The sequence below is a fragment of the Ahaetulla prasina genome, chromosome 3, assembly GCF_028640845.1.
Source record: "Ahaetulla prasina isolate Xishuangbanna chromosome 3, ASM2864084v1, whole genome shotgun sequence".
NCBI lineage: Eukaryota > Metazoa > Chordata > Lepidosauria > Squamata > Colubridae > Ahaetulla > Ahaetulla prasina.
This window is the reverse complement of record NC_080541.1, coordinates 199092910-199118879: the sequence shown is the minus strand read 5'-3', so window position 1 is coordinate 199118879 and position 25970 is coordinate 199092910. Positions and strand designations below refer to the sequence as shown.

At 39.9% G+C, this 25970-nt stretch overlaps 1 long non-coding RNA gene across 2 annotated transcripts; it reads left to right on the top strand.

Annotated features, from left to right (window-relative positions):
- The first annotated feature begins 1366 nt into the window (after nucleotides 1–1366).
- LOC131195935 (uncharacterized) lies at nucleotides 1367–18538 on the top strand. 2 transcript variants are annotated; one of them, XR_009154582.1, is made up of 2 exons: nucleotides 1367–1588; nucleotides 16351–18538. It is a non-coding gene; the product is annotated as an uncharacterized LOC131195935 (long non-coding RNA). The 2 variants fall into 2 exon arrangements; XR_009154581.1 differs by lacking the exon at nucleotides 1367–1588 and adding an exon at nucleotides 1606–1967.
- The last annotated feature ends 7432 nt before the right edge of the window (nucleotides 18539–25970 follow it).

The window sequence follows — 25970 nt, the reverse complement described above, 5'->3', positions numbered from 1 at the left end:
TGGAGAGGCAGGGGAAGGATTTTGTCAGCAGTGAAACGGGTCGAGGGAGGAAAAAAAAAACACACCACCGACCGTGTCCAACTCTAGATTCACTGAGGTCCTGCAGAGGTGGGTGCAGCCAGCAATGAGCTGCTAGAAACCGGTTTGTGGTCAGTTTGTGGTTTAGAAAGAAGCACGGAGGGCAAGAGCGAGGCCAGGCTTAGAGAGAAAAACCCTTCTTTACCCTACGGAGGAAGGCACGCACGGCCTGTCGGAAGGCCTAAGAGGAATATTGTTCGTGGGAACTGCCACCGCATATTAATGTCCTCTCATGCGTGCACTGAATACATCACAGAAGCTAATTGAGCCACATCCCCCCACCACCACCTCCAACCCGGCCCCGCTTTCTTTCTACCGGGGAAACTGGGCCTCAGAAAAGCGCAGGAGGGCCTTTCGACACCCAGACTACCTTCGCGTAAAAACAGTGCCAGCGGGTGGGAAGGCTGCGGGGGTTACCCGAGCAGCCTTCACATCTCTGCCCTGGATACCTTTCAGTTTTCTTTTCCCTGCACGCCATGCCGGCGACATTCCTTTGTCGGTCGTTTTGGACCATTGAGGTCAACGGCCCGTTAAAGGAAAGGGAAAAGCCCAAACAGAGTACATTATTATGGGAATGGAATTATTGAACTCATCGGTTTGATTGCTTCGAAGAAGCGTTCCCGCCGATCCTATATCGAAAACTGAAACCCGAATGAAGTCCCTTCTCCAAGTCAGGCCGGGGAAGCCCGGAATGCGGGAGCACTTGGAGAAAATTAGTTGGGCTCTGCGCTGTACAAGAACACGCAGGGAGGACATAATGTAAGCAAATAAAAGCTACCTTTCCTTCGTTGGAGGGTTGCGAGAAATCTCTGGGACCGAGAGTGCCGAGCACGTCGCTGGGGAGGGGGGGGGGTAAAGGGGACACATGTTAAGGCTCATCCCTTGAAGTACCCGGACTCTATGTGTCTAAGCCAGTGTGTCTCCATCTGGACAACTGGAATATGGCTGGAGTTGCAGTCCACCCCTCTTTCAATTGTCCAGGTTGGGAAACACTGAATTAGAATAAGCTTGATTTTCTGAGGAATTTTTTTTTTGCTAGAATTGCCCGGCTGCATGCAGAGAGTTTGGGGGCCATTTCGAAATAGGCCCCCATCCCACAATCAAAGTTGCTGCTGTCCGCTTCCCAGATCAGAGGGAGAAGTGAAACTTTACACTGGCGGGGGGCGCAAGGAGCGTGTTTTTTCTTAGCTGCGCTACCCAGCTTCGACAAGCGTGTTGCCGTGAAATAGGAAAAGGAAAGGAAAAGGGGTGGCGGGGGGGGGGGGAAACCACCAGGTCTGGGCTGCATCAATCGGGACGAACGCTAGATGGCAGCAGAGAGCCAGGGACTTCGACGTTCTTTTCCAGGAGCTCAGCTGCCGTCGGGAGATTTGCAGCCCAAATCTAGGGAAGCCCGGGAAAAGTTTTTCTCTCTTTTCCAACCTTCCTTTCCGTACGCGATTTAAAGCACTTGGGGGCTGCACAATCGTAGAAGACCACAAAAGCAAGACGTGTTGACGGACGCAAAACGGTGAGCTACGAAACAAATCCCGAACAAGAACGAACCCGCCCACCGATGGAGGATCGGCATTGGGTTAACGCTGGAAAAGGGTCCCGACAGGGTAGCCCCAAAACCCAGGTTTATTTACTTGAGAAACAACGGGGTAGATCGCTCGGTAATTCCCTGGGGTAGAAATTTCAATCAGGGAGGGATCCTCCTGGGCGATTCAAATCAACCCAATTGGGGATGGGGGAGGGGAGGGGAGGAGAGGCAAATGTCACGCATCCGTTTGCTCCGACTCTGAACCGGGACGACTCCGGACTTGGCTCCGGACCGGGACAGCTGTGGTTGGAAGATGCGTTGCGTAAGAAGGAGGAAGACGGAAGGCGAGAGAACCGGAGGCGTCGAGGTGAGTCCTTGGCGGCGCCACACTGCAGCCCCCCCCATTCGCCCTTCCTCTTCCTCCTTCGTTGGGGTGATTCGATTTATAACAAGTGACCTTCGCCCCCCCCCCCCCGCCCAATAGCCCGCTGGCCCTGTCAGGCTTCGGCACACCTTTTCCTTGGCAGCCTCGCCCCTCCTCCCTACCTTTCAGCGGTGAGAGGGTTAACTTGCAACTCCCCCTGAATGGGCTCTAGCTAGCGGACCTAATGAAAGTGAGGCGCGCTGACTTCCAGCTGAGCCTCCATTCAGCAGAATTGTTGACACAAGCAGAGGCTGGGGGAAAAAAACAAAACCAGGAAGGTGCAATTTTCACTTTCTGGGCTGGCTGGCTTGCCTTGCAAAGGTTATAGAGTTAATCCTCAGCTTACGGCCATAAACTTATGTTCCTAAGTGAGACTTTTTTTCAGTGAGTTTTGCCCCGTTTTACAGCCTTTCTTGCCTCTGCTGTTCAGTGAATCAGTTAGTAACTCAGTTAAGTGACTGTGGCTTCCCCATTGACTTGGCTTGTCGGAAAGTTTGCCAACATGAACTTGGGACACTAAGACAACCGACATAAATATGAACCAGTTGCTCAGCTTCTGAATTCTGGTCACCTGATGAATGGGGATGCTGCAAAGGTCATAACTGTGAAAAATGGTCGTAAGTCACTTTTTTTCAGTGCCGTTGTAACTTTGAACGGACACTAAATGAACTGTGGTAAATCGACGACTAGCTGTACTTTTGACTCCAAAGTAAATCCCCCTTTTCCAATTATATATCCTTGGACACAGCAGGTCATACTTCCAAAATAATAGGACAGGCCTAATGTATTGGTGAATACATTAAAAAAATAAATAAAAAGATATACCTGTGATACAAATCAGACAAAAAAAAAATATAGATGAGCACAACCACCCAGGAAGAATCCCTCAAGGTGTGTATCTGCCTTATTTCTTCTGATGTGTCTTCATACAAGCGAAGCAGGTGCTTATGACTCATTTGTGAAGGAAAGGTTCTTTGCACATGCTCCAGGGCCAATTGAATGGTTGGCCTATAGTTGGGTAAAGAAAATGGCCTCTGTGTTAACTACAGACTTCTGAGGTTTATAGCATTCTCAAACCATCGTAAATATTCATCATCCCCAGCCGGTTGGGGATGATGAACCATCGTGGCAGTGAATGATGAAAATAGTTCATCCTCTCTGGGGCCACTGGAAGAAATTGCTTTGAGGATGATACTATACACAGGAGTTTTCTTTAATCCCCCACCCCAATAAATTGCTCTCTTCCATTGAAGCCTTTTATTATGGCTAAAACATATGAAGAACGGTTGCAGGAACTCAGTATGTCTAGTTTAATGAAAAGAAGGACTAGGGGAGACATGATAGCAGTGTTCCAATATCTCAGGGGCTGCCACAAAGAAGAGGGAGTCAAACTATTCTCCAAAGCATCTGAGGGTAGAACAAGAAGCAATGGGTGGAAACTAATCAAGGAGAGAAGCAACCTAGAACTAAGGAGAAATTTCCTGACAGTTAGAACAATTAATAAGTGGAACAACTTGCCTGCAGAAGTTGTAAATGCTCCAACACTGGAAGTTTTTAAGAAAATGTTGGATAACCATCTGTCTGAGATGGTGTAGGGTTTCCTGCCTGGGCAGGGGGTTGGACTAGAAGGCCTCCAAGGTCCCTTCCAACTCTGTTGTTTTATTATATTATATTATATTATATTATTACTCTTGGCAATCTGATGTTCTACAGGTCATCATAATTATCCACCACAAGATAGTGTGAAGCAGTGGTGAAATCCAAATTTTTAAAATACCGGTTCTGTGGGCATGGCTTGGTGGGCGTGGTGTGGCTTGGTGGGCATGGCAGGGGAAGGATACTACAAAATCCCCATTCCCTCCCCACTCCTGGAGGAAGGATATTGCAAAATCTCCATTCCCTCCCCATTCTGGGGCCAGCCAGAGGTGGTATTTGCCGGTTCTCTGAACCACTCAAAATTTCCGCTACCGGTTCTCCAGAAGCTGTCAGAACCCCCTGGATTTCACCCCTGGTGTGAAGTATGGGACTTGTAGTCTAAAGGGCATTGGGTTGCCTTCCCTGAAAGCTCTTTTACCTCCTTCCCTTCCCCGCTTTGAACAAACTGACCTGCAGCAACATTCATTTCCTCTCTTGGCAAGAGAAATAGGAAGTGTGCTGCATGAAGGAGGCAAATGAAGTAGATAGGGAAGTATGAATACCAGCCAGGGAAAGTAGGAAGAAAGAGGTGCCACAGATCAGTCATCCCTCCCATTGTTTCTCAATAGCACTTTCTCTCCAGTGTTCACCCAGTATGACTTCATGGATGCTTCCCTAGAATTTTCTTGGCAGTGATATGGAATTGGTTGATGACTGCCCTGTTCTGTGATTGATTGATTGATTTTGCTTCCTATTCTAGTTTATAGCTTTGAATTTTGCTAGGTGTTTCTTATGCAAAGCCAAACCAGGCCCGGATATGCTTGTCTGCCAGCTAAAACAGGATTAGCCAAATGCTGCCCTCTGCCGAGACCTTTAGTTTATTGCCCCTTCCCCACAATTCTTTCTTGAGCAGGTCTGAAAAGATCCCTGGCCCTGCATTGGCATCAAATGTGGAAATTTACCAGCATCTTTCAGGTTATTATTCATTGGATTTATATTCCACCTTTCCTCTAGGAGCTGAAGGTGGCATGCTCCTTATTTTGAAAAATTGCTGTATCCGAGCAAAAATCACTATTAGCCTAGAATAGAATTTCCCCAACTCAGCACTTTGTGTGTCAAATTCACTGAGCAATATATACACTCTCGTTTGGTGTGTTTATTTGCATCTGTGCTGTGAAATGAGTCATTATGGTTATTACTGTGTGTGTGTGTGTGTGTGAGAGAGAGAGAGAGAGAGAGAGAGAGAGAGAGACAGAGACAGAGAGAGAGAGGGACGGAGGGAGGGAGAGAAAGGCAGTTAGGCCAAAATGCTTTTCCTTGGGATTGCAGAAATCAGACAATTTGAATAAGTTTCCTAGATGCTTAATTTGACCTAGTACCTTTATACTCACATGAGTATGAAGTAGCCATTCCCTATGTGCCTACCAAGATCTATCCACTTTCAAATCCATAAGACTTAACTTTGCGAGAAAGGCTTTGGGGCAGTGGAACTGCAACCTGATTCATGAGAAAAACAGTGGAACATTCAAATCAATATGCTCTTATACATAACAGCCTGCTCAATTATACAAGCAATCTGTGTATCTCACCCAAGAATAGGAATAGATTGTCTTTGAACAGCTGGATTTAATTTTTTTTTTTCAAAAATGCGAATCCAACACTTATTTATTTGCTGCTTCTTCCTTGCATATCAACAGTGTCTCTAGTGACTAATAGCACTTCTGTACCGATAGGACCTTGATTGCATAGCACACCAACTAAACTCTTGCCAGACTGTAATGCAATGCAAACATGTTTTAAAATATTGTAACTTCCCCTTTTTTCTCAACCATCTTTCTTGATAAAGAGCTTTTCACAACCCGAAAGTTTGCATGCTATTTTATAAACTGTAAATTGGTTTAATAAAGGCATCACTTTAATATTAATTCAATATCTTTTTGCTCTGAAATGGTATTTACTGCAACATGAACTGAAGTTACAGTATGAACAGCTTTTTGAGGGGATTAGAAAAACTATGCAGGGCAATGCCTTTCAATGACCGCTTGTTATTCTGTATGGTGCCTCCAGATGAAAGCCCATGTTCCCATGACATGCTGAATAACAACAGCAACAACAACAACAACAACAACAACAACAACCACAACAACCACTGATGCATACTATTTATTGATATTGCTGTACCAGGAGACGCCACAGTCAAAGAAAAAGAACTGGAAAAAAATCACAAAATATCTCGACCTGGCCATTGAAACTATGAGATTATGGATGAAACATGTAACAGTGATACCCATTGTCATTGAGGCACTTGGTATCATGCCCAAGAATTTTACAAAATACATCAAGAAATTGCAGCTTCCTGCAATAACACCAGCAGAACTAGAAAAAACTGTGTTTCTTGGAACATCGTACATTTTAAGAAGATATTAGAATGCTGGCAGCAACTCGTATCAACCATCAGCACCAGTCAATGATATTTGTAATACCTTTTTCAGTTGACTAAGTTTCATGTTTAATGAATAAAAGAGCTTTGCTGGCTGAAGAATTCTGGGAGTTGAAGTCCACAAGTCTTAAAGTTGCCAAGGTTGGAGAACCCTGGACTAGCAAGTCAGATCCCCTGATATAGATGGCTGGGTGTGGGGAGAAACTTAGTACATAAAATCATGCTTATATATACTTGGGAATAAAAACTATCTGGGTTAATAAACCTATTGGGTATTAGCTTGCTACTTAGGGCTTTCTCACATCTGTATTATAAATATATATTCCAGTAAAAGTTACTGAACCAAGGAGAACTTAGCTACATTTTAGCTAAGGATTTTTAGCTTTTGAGAATCCGATGATGAGTCTGTCATTCAGTGAAACCTGGGAACTCTGAAAAACGCGAGTTGAGTGAACCATGATTCATATAACCTGGGGAAAACATGATATGAATTCAGTTTAAAATAGTGATATAAAAAAGATATCCAAGGGCAAAAATATATTCATGGACTTTTTCACATTTAACTGTATTCCCAGCTGATCTCGGCCGATCTCAGAAAGTTAAGCAGGGTCAGACCTGATCAGGGTATGACAGGAAAGCAACAGGAGATCCCAGGGTTATAGGCCAGAGAGGGAAATTGAAATAAACATCCCCAAAGAAGACAAAGACAAATGACTCAAATACTGTTGTCAAGAAATCTATATGGACATGTCTGAGATATCACAGGAACTGAGCTTAACCTGAATGAAACTTTCCATCCAAAGAAGTGTGGTTAAAGTTGCAGCCCAGGGGTGAAATGCTCCCGGTTCAGACCCGATTACCCGATCAGGTAGTGATGGCGGCAGGTGGTAGCAAAAATCCCTGCCCCCCACATGCCCAGCTGAGCCACGCGATCATCAGAGGGTTTTTTTTTTTAACTTTTAAAAGCATTTTTTCTTTGGCCAAAAAAATGCTTTTAAAAGTAAAAAAAAAGCCTCTGATGATTGTGTGGCTCAGCTGGGATCGTCAGAAACCTTTAAAAGCATTTTTTCTACAACCTCTTTGGCCGAAGAGGTTGTAAAAAATGCTTTTAAAAGGCTCTGGAGATCCTAGCTGAGTTGCCTGATTGTCAGAGGCTTTTTTTTTCTTTTAAAGGCAAAAAAAATGCTTTTAAAAGAAAAGAAAAGCCTCTGATGATCAGGCAACTCAGCTGGGATCCCCAGAACCTTTTAAAAGCATTTTTTTACAAGTTCTTTGGCCAAATAGGTTGTAGAAAAAATGCTTTTAAAAGTAAAAAAAAAAGTTGGCCACACCCACCCAGTAATATTCCCCCCCCCAAGCCACCCCCACAGAACCGGTGGTAACAAATTTTACATTTCACCACTGTTGCAGCCTCTTTTGGAAGTAAATCCAAAGAATCAAATGGGACTAATTTCTGAGCAAAGAGGCTTAGGAAGCATTGTGGCCTTGGAACAATGGGACATGTTTATTATGGGGAAGAAGAAATAACCTTGTCAATATTTGTTTATGGGAGTTTAAAGCTAGAAAGCCTACCCAGAAGTTTATTTATTTTTATTTTATTTATTTATGTGTCGTAACAATATATACAAGCGTTGCATAAAGGGTTATATAATATATGAACGTATATATGAGGAGAAACGAGGTACTATAAACATATATATACATAGGGGAAGAAACAATAGGACAGGAACGGTAGGCACATTTGTGCTCTTATGCACACCCCTTAGAGTCCTCTTAGGAAAGTGGTGAGGTCAACCATGGACAGTTTTTGAGTAAAGCCTTTGGGGTTATGAGAAGAAACCACAGAGTCAGGTAATGCATTCCAAGCATATACAATTCTGTTACAGAAATCGTGTTTTCTGCAATCTAAACTGGAGCGGTTGACATTGAGTTTAAATCTGTTGGTAGCTCTTGTGATATTGTTATTGAAACTAAAAAAGTCATTGACAGGAAGGACATTACAACGGATGATTTTATATGCTAAACCCAGATCCTGTCGAAGGCGACGAAGTTCCAAGTTTTCTAGACCCAGGATATCAAGTCTGGTGGAATAAGGTATTTTATTGGTTTCGGAGGAGTGGAGAATTCTTCTCGTAAAATACCTTTGGACACGCTCAACTGTGTTGATGTCAGATATATGGTATGGGTTCCAGACAGGAGAGCAGTAATCAAGAATTGGCCTAACAAATGTTTTATATGCTCTGGTCAGTAGCGTGGTGTTTTTTGAAAAGAAGCTATGTAAAATTAAGTTAACAACTCTTAGAGCCTTCTTAGCTATATAGTTGCAGTGGGCTTTGGAACTTAAATCGTTAGATATAAAAACTCCAAGGTCTTTGACAGGGTGGGGGTCATCTGCGAGGCAATGTCCATCAAGCATGTACTTTGTGATTGGGTTCTTTCTTCCAATATGCAAGACTGAGCATTTACTGGTTGAGATTTGTAGTTGCCAAATTTTAGACCAAGCAGTTAGATGATCAAGGTCCTTTTGAATTGTGGATGTATTGTCAGTGGTGTTGAAAAGTTTGACATCATCAGCAAAGAGAACACAGTTACTTGAGATATGATTACAAAGATCATTTATGTATATTATAAAGAGAGTAGGTCCAAGAACGCTACCTTGAGGAACACCACTCTTGACAGGAACAGGATTTGATAGAGCATTACCAATTTTAACTATTTGTTGTCTGTTTGAGATATGTTCTCAGTGCACATTTACTTGTTCAGTACAGCTATCATACAAAACTGCCTCGGATTCTTAGAAGGAAGTAGAGTGAGTATGTTGTGTCTGACTGCTTATCTACCGGGGATCCAGAGGATTGCAGTCTGGATACAGTAGCCTTAAGATTTAGCTTAACTGGGGCTAGGTTGGCAATGTTCCAGGGATAAAGTAGGGTTGGTTAACTGTTTCCAGCAGTTTGTGCTGGAAATTGGAAAATGATGCCACTGCTTGAATTAAACAAGTTTTTTTTTTTGACGTAATATATCATTGCAGCTCTTTGGGGCACCTAGTGCCAGATTTCTGACTACAGTTGTCCAAAGCAGGGGTCTCCAAACTTGAAATCTGGCTGAGGAGTTCTGGGAGTTGAAGTTTACAAGTCTTAAAGTTATCAAGGTTGGAGACCCCTGGTCCAAAGCTCCCCTTTTCATTTCTCTCCTGGCTCTTTTAGTGCAGCGTAGCTTCTGCACCCTCAGAGCTGGAAAGGCCATGAAGCAATTGGCTTAAGCTTCACACAATCTTGTTGTGGGGTTGGCAATTCTTCCAGCATTGCAAAGGCTGACATGGTTTTTTTTGGAGGGGAGGGGGAGAGAAAAATGGAAAACTGAAAAGCAAGCCCAAAAGCAGCCACTCTTGACTCTACAGAGAGCACAGTTTCTATATCTTCCTGTTTTGAATCTTGCTATTGAGCAAAAGAATAGGAAAGTCTGATTTAAACAGGAAGCCATCAAGTTGGAGAATTCATCTGAAGTCTTAACAACGTGATTCCTCCGAGATTATAACCCAATTTTCTTATCACATCACCTATGCAAACTAGTCATTCAAAGCAAGAATGTCTATATCTCATAGTTCATTGATGCTTTAAAACAATTCTTCAGCTCTAGAGGCATTCATTGCTCTGAAACAAGTATTTGGTAGTAATCAGTGTATCTTGTCTTTTTATGTACGCTGAGAGCATGTGCACCAAAGACAAATTCCTTGTGTGTCCAATCACTCTTGGCCAATAAAGAATTCTATTCTATTCTATTCTATTCTATTCTATTCTATTCTATTCTATTCTATTCTAAAGTTATGCTAGAACCTAGATAAACTGGTTTCTAGACTCCAGGGAGGAAAATAAAGGAGAGAGTATGTAACAGATAGAGAGTTCCTCTTCTGGATCCGGCAGCTAAACCATCAATTCAGTTCTCCAGAAATTAATCTTTTGAACCAGAAGCAGTTTGTGGTGTTCCAAAGCAGATCTGAAATATTATGAGCTATTTCCAAGATTTATTTCTGGAAAACTATTTTATTTCCAGACTAACAGGATTCATATAGTCTTGAAGATTCTGCACATCCCTAGTAATTAACTACATGAATTTATTTGAAAGGTGGTTTATAAATCTAAGAAACATAGATTCTGTTGCTCATCTCTCTCTACCATGTCTTTCTTTCCCTGCTTTTCCCTGACCTTTTCCCCTGTGTGTATATATCTCTTCTCACAGGTTAATGCTCCAAGCATCTTATAAAGTGGACTGATAGGAACTAATGGGATTGATGTGATAAAAATATACTGTATTTTTCAGACTATAAGATGCTCTGGACTATAAAATAAACATAGCTTCTGGGGAGGAAAACAAGAAAAAAAAATCTGCCTCTGCCTGTCAGCAATTTGCCTCCTTGCAGCAAACAACAAACGGCAGTCACCACCTATCCCCACTGCCTGGAGCAGGCTAAAAATGGAGCGTGTGGAAGCCAAAAATGGGACGTGCGGAGGCGGCGATAGGCGGAGGCGGCAATAGTGGAAAGCAGCGATGGGTGGCAACGGCGGTGATGTGTAGTGGCAATTCCCGCAGCCTGGAACAGCTGATAGGGGGTATTCTGAGAGGAGATAGATCCAACCATCAATCAGCTGCTCCTGTTAAATCAGGCAGTGTGAAGCTGACCAGGCTGTTTGTTTGCTGCAAGGAGGCAAATTGCTGGGAGGCCAAAGCCGAAGGGTGGGGGGGCTGGCGGGTGGGGGGGGCTTCAGCAACATTCGCTCTATAAGATGCACAGACAGTTCCACCCACATTTTTTGGGGGAAAAGTGCATCTTATACAGCGAAAAATACAGTACTTTTTGATTGATACAAGATGCTTGATACGGTTAAAATCTAGGCAGCAGCACACCTTTTGAGTATCTTGATCTTAATGCAACTATACTGTTTTATGTGTAGATAAAAAGTGGATAATTTTGAGTATATCAGAAGAATCCACCTTCTGAAGGAGCCATTTGTCTTTCAGGGCTTTCTTTCTCTTTCCTCTTCCCCAGTTCACATGATTTTTTAAAAAAATCTTATGATCTAAAACTTCCCATATGCAGTGATCTAAGACTACTTCTCTGCTACTGAATTAAAGTGCTATCTAGTCTTTTGTTAGCAGAAAACAATGTTATCATATAATTAGCTAAATACTATCATCCCAATTTAACTAGTAAATTTTTGTTGTTAGTTGCAAAGTCAGGGCGGCCCATTGCAACTCCATGGACAACAATCCGCCAGGCCTTCCTGTCCTCTACCATCCTCTGGAGTCTATTTAAGTTCATGCTGACTGCTTCAGTGACTCCATCCATCCACCTCATTCTCTGCCATCCTCTTCTTCTTTTGCCCTCAATCTTTCCCATCATTAGGCTCTTCTCCAGTGAGTCCTTCCTTCTCATTAGGTGGCCAAAGTATTTGAGTTTCATCTTCAAGATCTGGCTTTCTAAAGAGCAGTCAGGGTTGATCTCCTCTAGGATTGACCAGTTTGATTGTCTTGCAGTCCAAGGGACTCACAGGAATCTTCTCCAGCACCATCGTTCAAAGGCCTCAATTCTTTGGTGCTCAGCCTTTCTTATGGTCCAACTTTCACAGCCATACATTGCAATTTGGAAAACCATAGCCTTGACTATACGCAATATAGGTAAGCAAATGAGGACTTTTTTGTGGGGTGGGAAGGGGGGGGGCTTTCCTGTCTTTCCCATTTCACCATGCTACCAGTCAGAAGGACAACATTCATCAGTTGGGTCATTGCAAAATGAATTGATTGCATCTGATGATGCTTCTGCATCATCTGGGTCTCTGCTTCATCTTCCTTAGTGTGGATCGATTCCCCTTCCTCCCACACTCAATGTGGCATAAGAAGTCCAAAATAATGCGAAAGAAAAAAATATACAGTATGTAAAGATTTTAGTTCATGTGCCTGAAAAACAGGCAGACTAAACCTGAGCAGTAACCAAATTCTAATTTGGACAATATAATTAGGGGGGGGGAAAAACCAGCCCTAGAGAGAAGGGAGACAGATCTGCCATGATAACCTAACTAATTATGTCCCATAAAGAGGGATAAGAGAAACTGCCTAGCCTGCTGAACTGATGGGGATGATAGAAACTTAGAAATGCAGGGAAACCGGCAGTCAACATGTTCAACATTTCTCTTATTTCCAGGTTAGCACAATGAGGAAAATTCCTGTTGCATCTTTATGTAAAGACTTCCAGTAGACTTATGTTTTTGAATTGTGCAAATATGCCTCCTCTTCTTTGCAAATAAAATACTGGAGGTCGGCTCTTCTCTACCTGATTAAAATAGAGAGAAGATGTTTTCTAAAATGAGCGGGTAGGGAAAGTGATGTGTATAAATGCAGTCTAGGATGAAAAACACTAGAAGAGAACTAATACTGAAAGAAAGTGGTTATGGCAGTGATGGCGAACCTTTTCAGCACCGAGTGCCAAAAAGGTCACGCGGAAACGTCGCAGGTGTGCGCTCATCAGGGCTGCGCTCTGGAAAAGCCAAACTTCGGGTTCTAGCATGCATGCGTGGCAGACAATCAGCTGGCTAGCACATATGCACAGGGTGGTTTTCGGCACTGCTACGCATGTGAAGGGATCGTGCTTTAGAAAAGCCGAACTTCCGGGTTCCGCCGTGCATGCGCACCTGACAATCAGCTGACTGGCATGCATGCGCACACTGGTTTTCAGCACTGTCACGTGCGCGAAGGACAGCTGATCATCTTGCTCGCATGCATGCCAGAAACCCAGAAGACAAACAGGCAAGGCCGCATGTGCCGGGTGACATGTCTTTGTGTGCCACTTTGAGCATGCCTACCATAGGTTTCCCATCACGGGGCTATGGTGTGCAATAGCTAGTGACCTGAGGGGTAAGGAGCACCTGTTCCTCTCCAAATGACCAAACATCTCTGGTTACACCTACAATAGGTCACCTGTCCTCAAGAGAGGCAATATGTATGGATTGCACATTCATTCATTCATTCATTTTCTATAGCTTTGAAATGACATAGAAACAATATTGGAAACACTATTTTTATTCCCATACAAAATTGTAGGGCTGGTAAAAGTCATGGCTGGGATGAGACATATTGCAAGGGGAACTTTGGGTGGCCAGGCATAATGGTGCCATTGTGAGTAGGAATAGGGTTTCAATATCAGGGAGCTCAATAAGTCTTACTTTTGAATAGCACGGCTTCCTCTCTAAATGTCAGCTTCAGCATGACACCCTGCAGATATGATATTAGTTTTAATATAGCCACCACTCCAGTGGACTCTGATGTGCTTGTTTTATTTAAGAAATCTATATAACTTCCATCTTAACAAAAGGTTCTGAAATGCTTATGATCCCAAATAATTAAAAACATCATAAATACTACTACTTTCTCTTCCCCCGTCCTCTAAATAAACAGAGAACATAAAATACAAAATCTGAGGCTCCTGACATTTAATCTTCATCAGTATTGGATTCCACTAACAACCCAGCTCTAATAACTGTTGGGTTTTTATAACTTTCTGAAAGGCCAAATGGTCAAGGTTGTCTAGATTTCCATGGGGGACTGTTTCCTTCAGGAAAAGGAATATCTCCTAGGTTCCACAAGATGGCATGAATTCACTGAGGGTACCTAAAGCATGTCCACTCTGCTGGATCTGGTGAGGTGGGCAGAAATGTGTGCAGAGAAATGATCCTGCAAGCAACCTGGTCCTATGCCATGTAGAGCTTTAAAGGCGAAAAACACCAGATGAATTGTACAATAGTTCTCACAATCCCTAGCCTTGTTGGAGGAAGGTTGTGATAATTGTAGTAGCTGGGTTGGGGAGAGTTAAATTAAATAACTTAACCTATAGGGACAGCTGTCTAAAATATACCCTAAATAAATGATATATTCTTTGAAGAAGTTAGGACTGCTAGATAAACTACAAGAAACTTCTACATTCTTGGAATGGAAGAAAGCTTTTATGTTTCTGAAATATATTAGAGGGCACAGGAATTTCTATCCATGCTGATATTTGCCAAATGATTTTATATGTAATAATATAGTATTTACCATTCAGGAGTGGCCATAATTATCAGCATTAAATGAGTTGTGCTCCTAGATCTCATGAAAACCCATCTTATCCAGAATTTATTTCTTATAGTAGCTAAGCAAGAAATAAGTATCATTAGGGCAAGCTTGTTAGAAATAGAGACAAAAAGTGAAAGAAAAAAAGAACATAGCCTCCCCCTGCCTCCCTAGTAGTTAGCATGGGTTTTTTTTTTAAAAAAGAGTTGTCTTTCTAATATATTTTATTTCCCCTTTCAGTATTCCTCTTGGGACTCAAATGTGAAATGCCATGTTTCCATGCTATACATGTATTCCATTAAAAGATTTGTCCAGCTGCGAAAAGTGCTGCTAAGCATCGAGAAGGAAATTAAATATATAGATATATGATAAGCTGCTGCTAAGACATATAAAAACAGTTAAATTAATAATAAGGACTTATTCTCAAGCAAAAATTCAATTTTATTGCCTATTATACCATCTTTTCATGTAAAGTTGCTTTAATGCAGAATAGCAGCTCTTCAAAAATTCCGTTTTTATTGGGATCAAAAATTTATGATATCCTGAGGCATGAGGAGCCAGGTATAAGGTGAAAGAACCACATGTTTTTTAATTAAGCTTAATGCTCTTTGAAACAGAACATATTTAAAACTTTTTATTGTTATTCCTGAGAGGAGACATGATGGCATGGAAGTGTCTGATGTCATCAAGCTTCTTCTATGACAGTGACAAGGACTATTTCATTTATTAGGAAGGCTCATGATTCTACAATACGGTCAAAGAATACCTTGGTTCCAGAAAAGGCAGAAGGTTTTCTATGTTAATGTAAGGTGTTCTTTGGTTGTCTAGGCTTCCAGTCACAACTCTTTGTGACCCATTTATCAAGAAATAAGAAGACCTATAGAAATAGCCCAATACCCCTTGTAATATCCTGTCTAATTCTTGTGGTTCATCATAAAACCCATAGTTTTATGAAAGATGAAATTTTTAGATGAAAAATTGATAAAAAAATACAAATACTCATTGAGGTTTAAAATGGAAGAAGAAACAGTGAAGGAAATTATGATAGTTTGGGCAAAAAATTTCGGCTATATCCTAGAATTAGACAAGTCGGAAAATGGTGGGAAAAAGATTATAAATTGACAATATTGGCAGCATATAGAGAAAACTTATGTAAAATGTTTTATAGATGGTATCTAGCACCAGCAAAACTAGCAAAAATGTTTCCAAATAGATCACCAGAATGCTGGAGATGCAAACAGATACAGGAACATATTACCACATGTGGTGGGCATGACCTTTGGCAAAAAAATATTGGATAAGGATAAAAAAATGGTTAGAGGGAATGGTAAAGCAGCAGATAGAGGTAAAACTGGAGTTATTTCTATTAGGCATATTAACAGAGAAATAGCAAAAAAAAAACACAACACCAAAATATTTAATGCTACATGTAATAACGGCGGCCAGAATTGTATATGCTCAAAATTGGAAAAATGGAAATATACCCTCTGAGGAAATGGTAATAAAGAAAATATTAGAATGCGCTGAGATGGATAGGTTGACGAGGGAAATCAAAAACAAAGAAGAAACAAAATATTATTTAATTTGGAATATATGGTATAATTGGCTTGAGAGTAGATGCAAAGATTAGAAAATAAACAATGAAAGACAATTAATGAAATAGAAGTCAGAAATAAGTATAAGTATAAAGAAAGATGAAGAATATTTATTATATCAATATTAGATTACAGTAAGATGTTACAAAAAATGTAAAATGTAAAAAATATTTAGAATGATAAATATACAGTATAACGTAAACATAATAGTATATATAAATGTAAAACATTGTGGATACAAGCTGGTATAGAATGGAAACTGTAATGTAAAATGAAGAAAACTGTATAATAAAAACATTTTTAAAAAAGAAATAGCCCAATGCAAGTAGTCAGTGCAAAAAATATAGTCTTTAGAAAGGTGATTCCCCAGGTTATTTTGGCCCAATGATCGTATTTCAAAATCAAAGCATGTTATGGGAGCTCCATTGGGAGCAAGAGTTAGTTACAATCTGTATGCTCATTTCATACTCAAATATACTCAGGTCATAATGTTCTTTGATATTCTCTTTTCTAATGGTATATCGCTGATAACACTGATTTGTCTTTTTTTGGGCAGGTAGGACTACTTGCAAACAAAGTCCTGGGATTCATTCACCTGCAGTTTTTTTCCTTCTAAAAATGTACAGACGAGCTTCAGAAATTACTGGAAATAATCCTCCAGGACTTCTAAGGCCTCCAGGACTTCTAAGGCCATGGCTACCTCATCAGATGCAAAATATAAGGTTACTCTGAAATGACCAAGCTCAATGTTCCATTGAAAAACCATAAAGAAAGAAACAAGTTGAACTGAATGTAGACACTTGTAATTTTATTAGGTCCTCCAGTGATAAAGCTAAAACAGTTGGCTATTAACTCAGTGAAGCACAACACCATCCGAGTAGGCTATTTTTAAGAGATCTGAGTTTTCTTGAACAATAACTTTATCTTTTCAATCTTCAATTTCAGTTATAGGTACTCATTTGACTCATTCTTTTCTTTAGAGACTATTGTCTATTTTACATACATATGAGATCATTGTGTGACAATGTTAAGAATTAGTCCTTTTCCCGTGGTTGAGTCTTGAGTCTCCTTATACTTTGAAAAGTAAATTTATGGTGCCATTTCAGGGTGATAGTAGTCTTTTTCAAAATGTTGCCAAATATAAATAAAAATAAAGCATTGTAGCATTAAAAACAATCTAAAAAATAACAAGATTTACATCTTGACCATTGACTTGAAAAAACAAAACATCTACAGTCCTCAGTTCCTGACTCTTAGCTAGAAACTGAATTTCTAGAAAATAAAACTACAGAATTATATTTCGTATGAATTAAATATTGAATTATTAGATGACAACGATGATGATGATGTCTTGTTTATATCTTTTGCAATTAAAAAAAAATCTGTTAGCTGGCCTGAGTGTACAGCTGAGACAGACCAATGGATACAAACAAGCTGTTGTGCCTTGCTCGCCCCCTTCTCCGCAGCCGGGCCCCTCTCATCTCCTGTTATCTCAGCCAGAGACGGATAATGAAGATGAACGGCCTGGCATGCCTCCAGCCCCCAGTCCTGGCACCATGCCCGGACAGACCGAGCAAGACGAATGGCCTGGCATGCCTTTAGCCCCCAGTCCTGGCACCATGCCCAGACAAACTGAGCAAATAAACCCCTCCCCCACAGCATGTGAACATGAGGAGTATGAAGCCAGTCATGAGCTGGAATTGCCGGCAGCTGGAGGGTGGAGGGATCCACGCTTCCGGAGAATGGAGAGGCGACGTCAGCAAAAGGAAGGGAGGGGCAGGCCTGGATAAGTGCTGAGTCATGGAGCCACACTCCATGGCCTATATAAAGGATCTACTTTCTGGCATTCTTTGAGTCAGGCAAAATCTCATTTGGATTGCTGAAGTCACATCTTGGACTCCTGCCTGCCCTGAGAACTCTGACAGAACTTTGGCAAAGCTGCAGAGGCTTTATGGCCACGCTTGATACAGACTTCCCCGACCCGGCCGTCAGAGGAGGAGTGGGACACGACACAAGCAAACAAAACCACTAACAAACATAATGTAATATCAATCAAACGAACAAATGAATTTTGTTTCATGGAGAAATGTTTACAACAACCAGGTCCACAGTGTTATACCTGCAGATTTGAGAACTAGCACCCAATTTACTTTCTTTAAACTGTTTGCCTATGCATATCTGTAGAATGGGAATATTACAGGATTACAGAATTAATAAACGTGAATACTATTCATAAATGCTATTAATAGAGTGATAAAAGGAATAAAACACTACCAACCAAATATGTCTTATCTGAAATTTAGAAGAAGTGTAATTCAGGTTAATATTTTGCTTGGTTTATAAAACAAGAAGTGACATAACACTGGCTGACATAACTGTAGCTGCAATGAATCACTATTATATTTTCCTATTGTCAAATATTTAATAATTTATGTTACTAGTGCAGCCAAAGCACTTTGCACATGCCTCAATATACTGCTACCATTATTATTTTATGAATTCTTTTAATACAAGAATCATTATCTCAGAGTGAAAAATGGTTTCGAGGCCAAGTCATGGAGATTCTTAATCAAAAGTAAACTCTGCATAAGTGTTAAATTTGTAGTCAAAAGAAAGCTCTTTGATTATGTCATCCCGTTCCATAATTTATGAAGTAATTTGGATCAGACACAAACATAAGAGAGTTATCTTGTCTCTGTCACAGAATGTGAAAATGTTGTTCTAATAAATCAGTGTAACTTTGATATCTTTTGTCTCTTCTTTAATCTGTATCCAATTGTTCTTTACAGTAAATACATCATAATTAGTCCTGAATAATGTTTGTGAACATAACAGCTGATAAGTGAGGGGTTCCCCCCCCCCGTTTAGTTTAATCTTCTACATGATAAACAAAAGGGATTCTGTTGAAAATAAAATACAAGGTAAATGTGGCACTTAGAGGGTTAAGCAAGATCTCAGAATCCAAGTAAATATTTAAATGAATTGTTCCAAGACTAGGAAGGAGAATAAGAAAGTCTCTCAATTTAGCTAAGTATAAATTACAGAGCTTTATATTAGCTGTCAAATTATTTTTGTCCTTGTATTCAAGTACTCCATTCCTTTGGTAATGCTACATGTGATTTTTGGATATATCTCTTGTTTCAGGCTTGGCAAGTAATCAAACTAAATGGTTTAAAAGTTTGCATATACCATTTTTATCCAGCCCCCAGAAAAGACAAGTGACTTGATGGTTATTACAAGGTACAGCTTCCATCCAACCTCCTTGCAAATCAGAATGAAGAAATGAATGAAGAAATAAATCTTATATTGTATTGTATTCACAAAGAATTCTCGGTATCTGGGACAATGCTATTTTTTTTTTAAAAAACCTTGCTATGGAAGGAATATGTCTTATGAAAATCAGTTACATTTGTAGAAACAATCCATGGAGTTAAAATAGAATTGCTCTCATTTATCAAGATTTTGTCTGATATCAAAATGTTTTCGTGGAGAGTGTTCTTATTCAGTGGCTCAGCCTGCTGTACTCTGTTTCAGAATACTCCATTCCATTTCTGCTTCTTCTGATTTTATTTTATTGTTTCTTTCTACAAAATCAGTCAGTAATCTGTGGGTGCTGAGGATGTGCCCCCCCCCCTGTTTTTGGCCTCTGGCTGTAAATTAATAAAGTGAAATTATGTTCAGTTCACACTGTGCATTTTTGGAATGCTTTCTTTTTCACATCTCCTCTTATTTGAGTAATGCTGCTTTGGATATGGAAGATAATGACTAGCAGATACTTGATAAATACTGCAATTTAACATATGACTATTTCACAGTCCATGATTTTTGATATCAAAATATGGCCTTTGTCTTCAGTGCAGATTTCCATATGTTGGAAAAGTCTGTAGAGATTCTCAGCCATCCAAATCATGGTTGTTCCCAAGGTGCTTTTTCGGGAAGCAACTGGACTTGTTTTTTCTTTGAAGACATTTCACTTCTCATCCAAGAAGTTTCTTCAGCTCTGACAGGATATTGGGGAATGGAAGGATTTATATTCCTTGCAAACAGCTGGTCATTTGCATCCTTTTCAAGGGTTGTTGAAACACTTGGAGGTTTATCTGTGTCCTCAGGGTCACCTGAGTGATGCTCCTAGTTCCTGTAGTCTGCATTTTCCCCCCTCTGGAAATCCATTCCTATTCCCACACCATTCAAAGGGTGTTCATCCCAAATTGTATAGCTAAAAGTCTGTAGAGATTGTCAATCATCCAGGTCATGGTTGTCCCAAAGGTGCTTTTTAGGAGGCAACTGAACTTTCTTGCTTTTTCTTTGAAGATGTTCCTGTCAGAAGTCGTTTGACCGGAATTTCCTGTCAGAGGTAAACAATCTTGTCAGAGCTGAAGAAGCTTCTTGTATGAGAAGCAAAACATCTTCAAGAAAGTCCAGTTGTCTCCTGAAAAAGCACATTTGGGGGATATGTTGGAAAGTTTCAAGTCCATCCAAAATTACTGCTTGCAGGAGAAAGGTTAGCTAGAAACATTCTTCATATTGTATTCATTTATACATTTTAATGCTGTTTTTCCTCACAAGAGCCCAATGTTAGACACTGAAGCAATGTAGGCTTTACCCCCATTAAAAAAATTAGATAATTTAATAAAAAAAGAAACAAAGTGTGAATGAGAAGCCACTCCAGATTAAGATCACAGGATTTTTTTCTCTCTTTTACCTATAATCAATTCCAAACTCTTTCTCAACATCTTATCCAATTATCGATCATCTTCTTTTGAAAATGAAATTTAAAATAAAATGTATTGGCATATATGGATTAAAATGCTGGGTTGGTGTTGGGGGAAGGAGGAAAACAGGAATGTAATAGAAGAGACAGATTAAAAAGGGTCTAGGACAGGGATCTGCAAACTTGGCTCTTTTAAGACTTGTGGACTTCAACTCCCAGAGTTCCTCAGCCAGCAAAGCTGGTTGAGGAACTCTGGGAGTTGAAGTCCACAAGTCTTAAAAGAGCCAAGTTTGCAGACCCCTGGTGTAGGACAACTCACCACAGCCAATTGACCATGGCCAACTTGCCATAGAACAACTCTCCACAGGACAAGAGTTACACTAATATGAAAGAAATGGGAGAATAGAATCAAATTAAAGAAAGGATGCAAAAGAAGGGACAAAATAAAATGTGAATGACAATAATTGAATGGTTGAATTCACCCGTGATGAGTTGTCCTGCACTGAGTTGGCCATGGTGAGTTGTCAGCAGTGAGTTGGCTGTGGCAAGTTGTCCCATTCTGGATTAAAAAGGACAATTAAGAAAATTAAAAAGAAAAGTAGAGATGGTGGGCAAAGAGATGATGGTAGGCTGGGACAGGCAGAGGAAACAAAAAGATAGAGTAATATGAAGTGGAAGGAATTTGGGAATTAAAAGAAGAAATTATACAGGTAATATAAGAGCTTTTCCCAACTTCTACCTACCCACAGCACAGGGGGAAAATGTATGATATTGTATTTGTCTTGTCTCGAACCAATGAGTGAAGTAAACTTGAATTACTCTTACCTGTACCAGTGCTAAAAGTAATTTTTTCTTTCTTAAATCAATAACATCCAATGACAGCTTCAAGTGTGAAAAATCTTTTATGCTTCGGCATATCTTATATCAGAAGTTCAGTCAAGTGACCAGTAAGTAGCTGAAATTAAAGAGACATTTTCTGGCTATTTCAGGCTGAGCACAGGACCCTCCTTTTGTGAACCCTAGCCCCATTTTAGATGAATGTAAATGGCTTCCTGCTATGAGCTCTATAGGATACTAGGACACCAGGATGTTTTATGTAGTCTATGTAACGATGGAAGAAATTGGTAGCTGGTAAATTGAAACGAAAGTTTGTCAGAATTGTTCAATAGTATTAGATAGCTCAGCCTACAATACTATTGTAATTGTCTTGCTACTTTTGAGTTGATTGAAATAGTACACAAGTGGAATGACAGGAACATCTCCACATTTCCTCCTTTATTCAGTAAGAATTAATTATCCCTCCACACACACCCTGAATTTCTCAAAAGGCAAAATATTTATATAACAATCCTCTTCATTAGGAATCCCTTACTATTCTTTTCAATATTGTCTTGATGGGTTTACAAAACTATTGCTAAGTCAGCTTAGTCTTGCAAAGATGCTGGGCTACCTATTCACACTATATATATACAGTAATAGAGAAAGAAACTTTTAGCATTGTAATTCAGGGCAGGAAAGCACATGAAGTTCAAAATCTAAAGTTCTAGCTCAGAAGACCATGATCAAACACACGCTTGGATCAAATTGAATATTTGTTCCTTTGCAGATTTGATCCTTGTTCAAAACATAATGTGTAATGTTTCCATCATTTTCTCTGCCTAAATTCCATGTAATTCTGCTTGGGGTGAGGAGATGTGTAACACCCCATCAACAGATCCAATTACCACTTTGGGAAACAATTTTCAGATGGGACTGTGGGGAAAAGAGTAACTTTTTCTTGCTAGCTTTGCCTTCTCCTCAAATTGCTGTTGCTGTGCCCCCAAATGGGAATGAAGGAAGGAGGAGAAGGAAAAACCTTTTAACTGTTAGATTTAAAAAAAAAAAATTTGGAAAACCAAAGAGTAAATTTCCGTTCTCTAAAAATCACTGTTCATGTATCAATTTTAAAAAACGGGGATATAAGGAATCCATAGCTCTAAAAGATATCCCTGATCTGGATAGATTTGTAAACTTAGTTAGACCTAGGAACCTCTGGCAGAGTATATGATTCTTTCCAGTTTCACCTAAACATGCAAAGGTGATTTGATGTATTCTACGCAGTCCCTAAGCTGATTTCACCTGTATTTACCTAGTCCAGATCAGTGGTGGGATTCAAATAATTTAACAACCAGGTCTTTGTCCTAATGACCAGCTGGGTAGGCATGGCTTGGTGATCATGTGACTGGGTGTGTCCAACTCAACGTCACTCACGTTGATGGGCACTTCACTTTAGCTGTTACAATGTAATAAGGGCTAACCAGAGAGGCAGTTTCTGTGAGCAGGGCAATAAAGATTATAATATAATAATTTAATTTCTATACCGCCCTTCTCCCGAAACACTAGAAACAACACCAGAATGTTTTCCTTCCTGCCTTCCTTACAGGATTAGCCCTGTAAAGTGAAAAAAACAAAACAAAATAAGATTTTGTCCAACAACTGGTTCCCCGAACTGCTTAGAAAGTTAACAACCGGTTCTCCCGAATAGGTGCAAACTGGCTGAATCCCACCACTGGTCAGATGCAATATCTTACAGGGAACTGGAAAGTGTTCTGCCAGCCTTTCAAAATTGTTTAGGGGACATTGATTGATCAAATAACTAAGATCTGACAATTTATGTCACACAGTGGAGTTAAATGAGTTGCAATCAATATCTGCCTTGGCTGGAATCCATGTGGTTCTAGCCACCAAATACACCCCATATGACAGGGATGAAATGAAGATCCTTTTCATCGAAAACCCAAGACCTCCCAAGGAAAGGGTGTCCCTGCTTCACTTCTGAATTAACAGCGTAAGAGCTTCATTACATAACAAGACTAATCTGTGTTGGGCCACTGTAACTTTTCCAGCTGAAGAGTTGCTGTGTATTGCAATGGCCTGATGAAGAAGATGCTTCCTTGTTAATTAATTAATGGACGAGATGAATTAATGGGTTTCCTGGGAATCTCAGCAGATGTTTTTAATTGCTTTCTTTTTTTCTCCCAAGTGCAAAATTTTGTTTTTTCCATATTATGTTTGCCTTTCTTTTAGGTTTCTCAGAGAGAGAGAGAAAGCATTTAAATATATTAATCCTTAAATATATTAAGGGCATGAATAAGGTTCGATAAGGCAGTATTTTCAGTATTAAGCAAAAATCAAGGACACAGGGGCATAACCTCAAGCTGACAGGAGGGAAGTTCAAAAGTAATGTTAGAAAATACTGTAAGTGAAGTAATGAGGCTTGGAAGCAACTTCCAGCAGAGGTATTCAGTCAATCATCAATAACTGAGTTTAAACAGGCTTGGAATAAACACATATTTATCATCCAACAAAAATTAAAATTAATTAAATAAATAATAGTAATAAAGTAATAAATACATAAATTAAGAAGAAAACAAACCAAACAAAACTCAAACTAGGTCTTTTGCTGCCTCCAGCTTTCTGTTTCTATGAGAAAGTAAGAGAGAGAGATAAAGAGAGATGGGGGTGGGGTGTGTGTGTCTTCCTTTTCCATCCAAGCCTCTTCTTAGGATTTGAAATTCCCAAAGGCCAGTTGCTGGTCTGGAATTACAGCAAATATACCTGGAGGGAGCTAGTAAGAGAACATTGTTATAGATGTGCTTTTAGCAAAGGGTGTCACAAGGGTTTAAACAGGGACACCGGCAGGATTACACCTCCATGTCCAAAGATTAATGAGAAGAACCAGACCATCATTACAGTGCTATAAAGCCAAATGAAGTAACTTTCTCAGGTGGCAGTTTTGGGGTGTGTGTTTGTGTGGCAATAGTAATTGTCCCTGAGTGCCACTTACATGTTCCTAAGCTACTGGTGGTTGACTGCAGGTGTGCTATGCTGCTTTAGGCAGCACTATATTTTGAACTGATCTTCTGGGAAATTAAGCTCAGGCCTACTTACAAAATAATACTGATCTTGGTCTTATAATGCATGACTAAGAACGACCAATGTTACCCGTTTTATATATACTGATCTATATGTGACTTTTATTATTTAAAGTTGAAAAATAATGAAGACTATAAGCTGACCTCTTTGTTTTCCACTCTTTCTGCTCAAAGGTTGACTTCAGTTAGGAATGGAAGGGTCTCTCCTGTTCTATTTCTTCTGGCTTTTTACCTTTAAACTGGCTTTGTCTTTCAAGTGGCCACGGGTATCTTCTTCCCTTGTTATTCGTATCAGTACCTTTCCAGTGTGACTATGGAAGCAATGCTCTTGCTCACAAAAACAAGTTACAACTTTCCCTTTGCCCAGAATTTCAAACTTGTTTCATGTTGTTATGATCCTTCTTGTTTGGAGAACAATTAGCTTTTTTTGCTTTTTCTGCTTAAGACAACAGGCACCTAAAGTAGTCATGTAAGAAAGAAAAGTTGCAATTTTTATCTTTTCTTTTAAGGGATGCAAAGTACAACGAGAAATATATCTTGGGTATGTAGAAAGGAAAATATTTCCCACTCCAATCATTGGCCTCTATTGACTAGTTGCTATCCTTACTGTGATTGGTATATGCATAGGAAGGCCCTATGATTATCGCATGAAGCCCATAATCTGGTTTTGTTTTTATGTTTTCACTAACAAAGTAGGGCTATAAGGAACATTAGTCAGCTAAAAAGGGAAGACAGTTGTGGGATTCTTTTTTTCTTTCAAAATTAAAACAATCCAATTTAAATTTCTAAAGCATGTATTCACATTTCTTTCCAGCCAAATTATTATTTATTTGAAAGTCTTTTTTTCCCCTTTCTCCAATATTTTATAGATTTATATTTAACATAATATGATAGGTAGAGAAGAAATAGAACAGTACAACCACTTTTTAAACATTCAATATAGAATCACATTAAGTTTTATTAAGGAACATAAAATGGATTATAAACAAGTTCCCTTAAATTAGATTTCTGTTTTTTTTAAACTCTCCTCCTAGTAGATTCCTCGTAACTTACATTTTACATTTTACAATGTATCTATAATCTGCCAAGACTTGCTTTCCCTGGCACTAAATATATATTAATAAATGTGTCAGTCTGACGCAGGTTTTTCTAGGGTTAGGACTCTAAGCTTCCCTCAGTTCTATCTTTCCACCCAAACTGCCCCAATGTCTTTTTTCTCACTCCCCCCCCGTCCCCCAGAATAGAAATTGGGAGAATGTGCCCAGCATTACCATGCTTTGAGTGATGGTTCTAATACCTCATCGTCACACCATTCTAATACTGCCTTTTGTTTGTGAAGCCCTCAAATTTTTCCTAGGCCCTGGGAACAAAGCTATAGTGATGAAGCAGGAGATATCACTTGAACCTGGAAAGAACAAATCTTTCTCTAAGCTTGGGAAACGCTACCTTCATATTTTTATGCTTCTCAGCCCAGAGGCAGAGGAGGTGTCAGGAGGGTTTTATGATCATAGATTCCTTACGATGTGAAGATATGCTGCTTTTCTTGTTCAT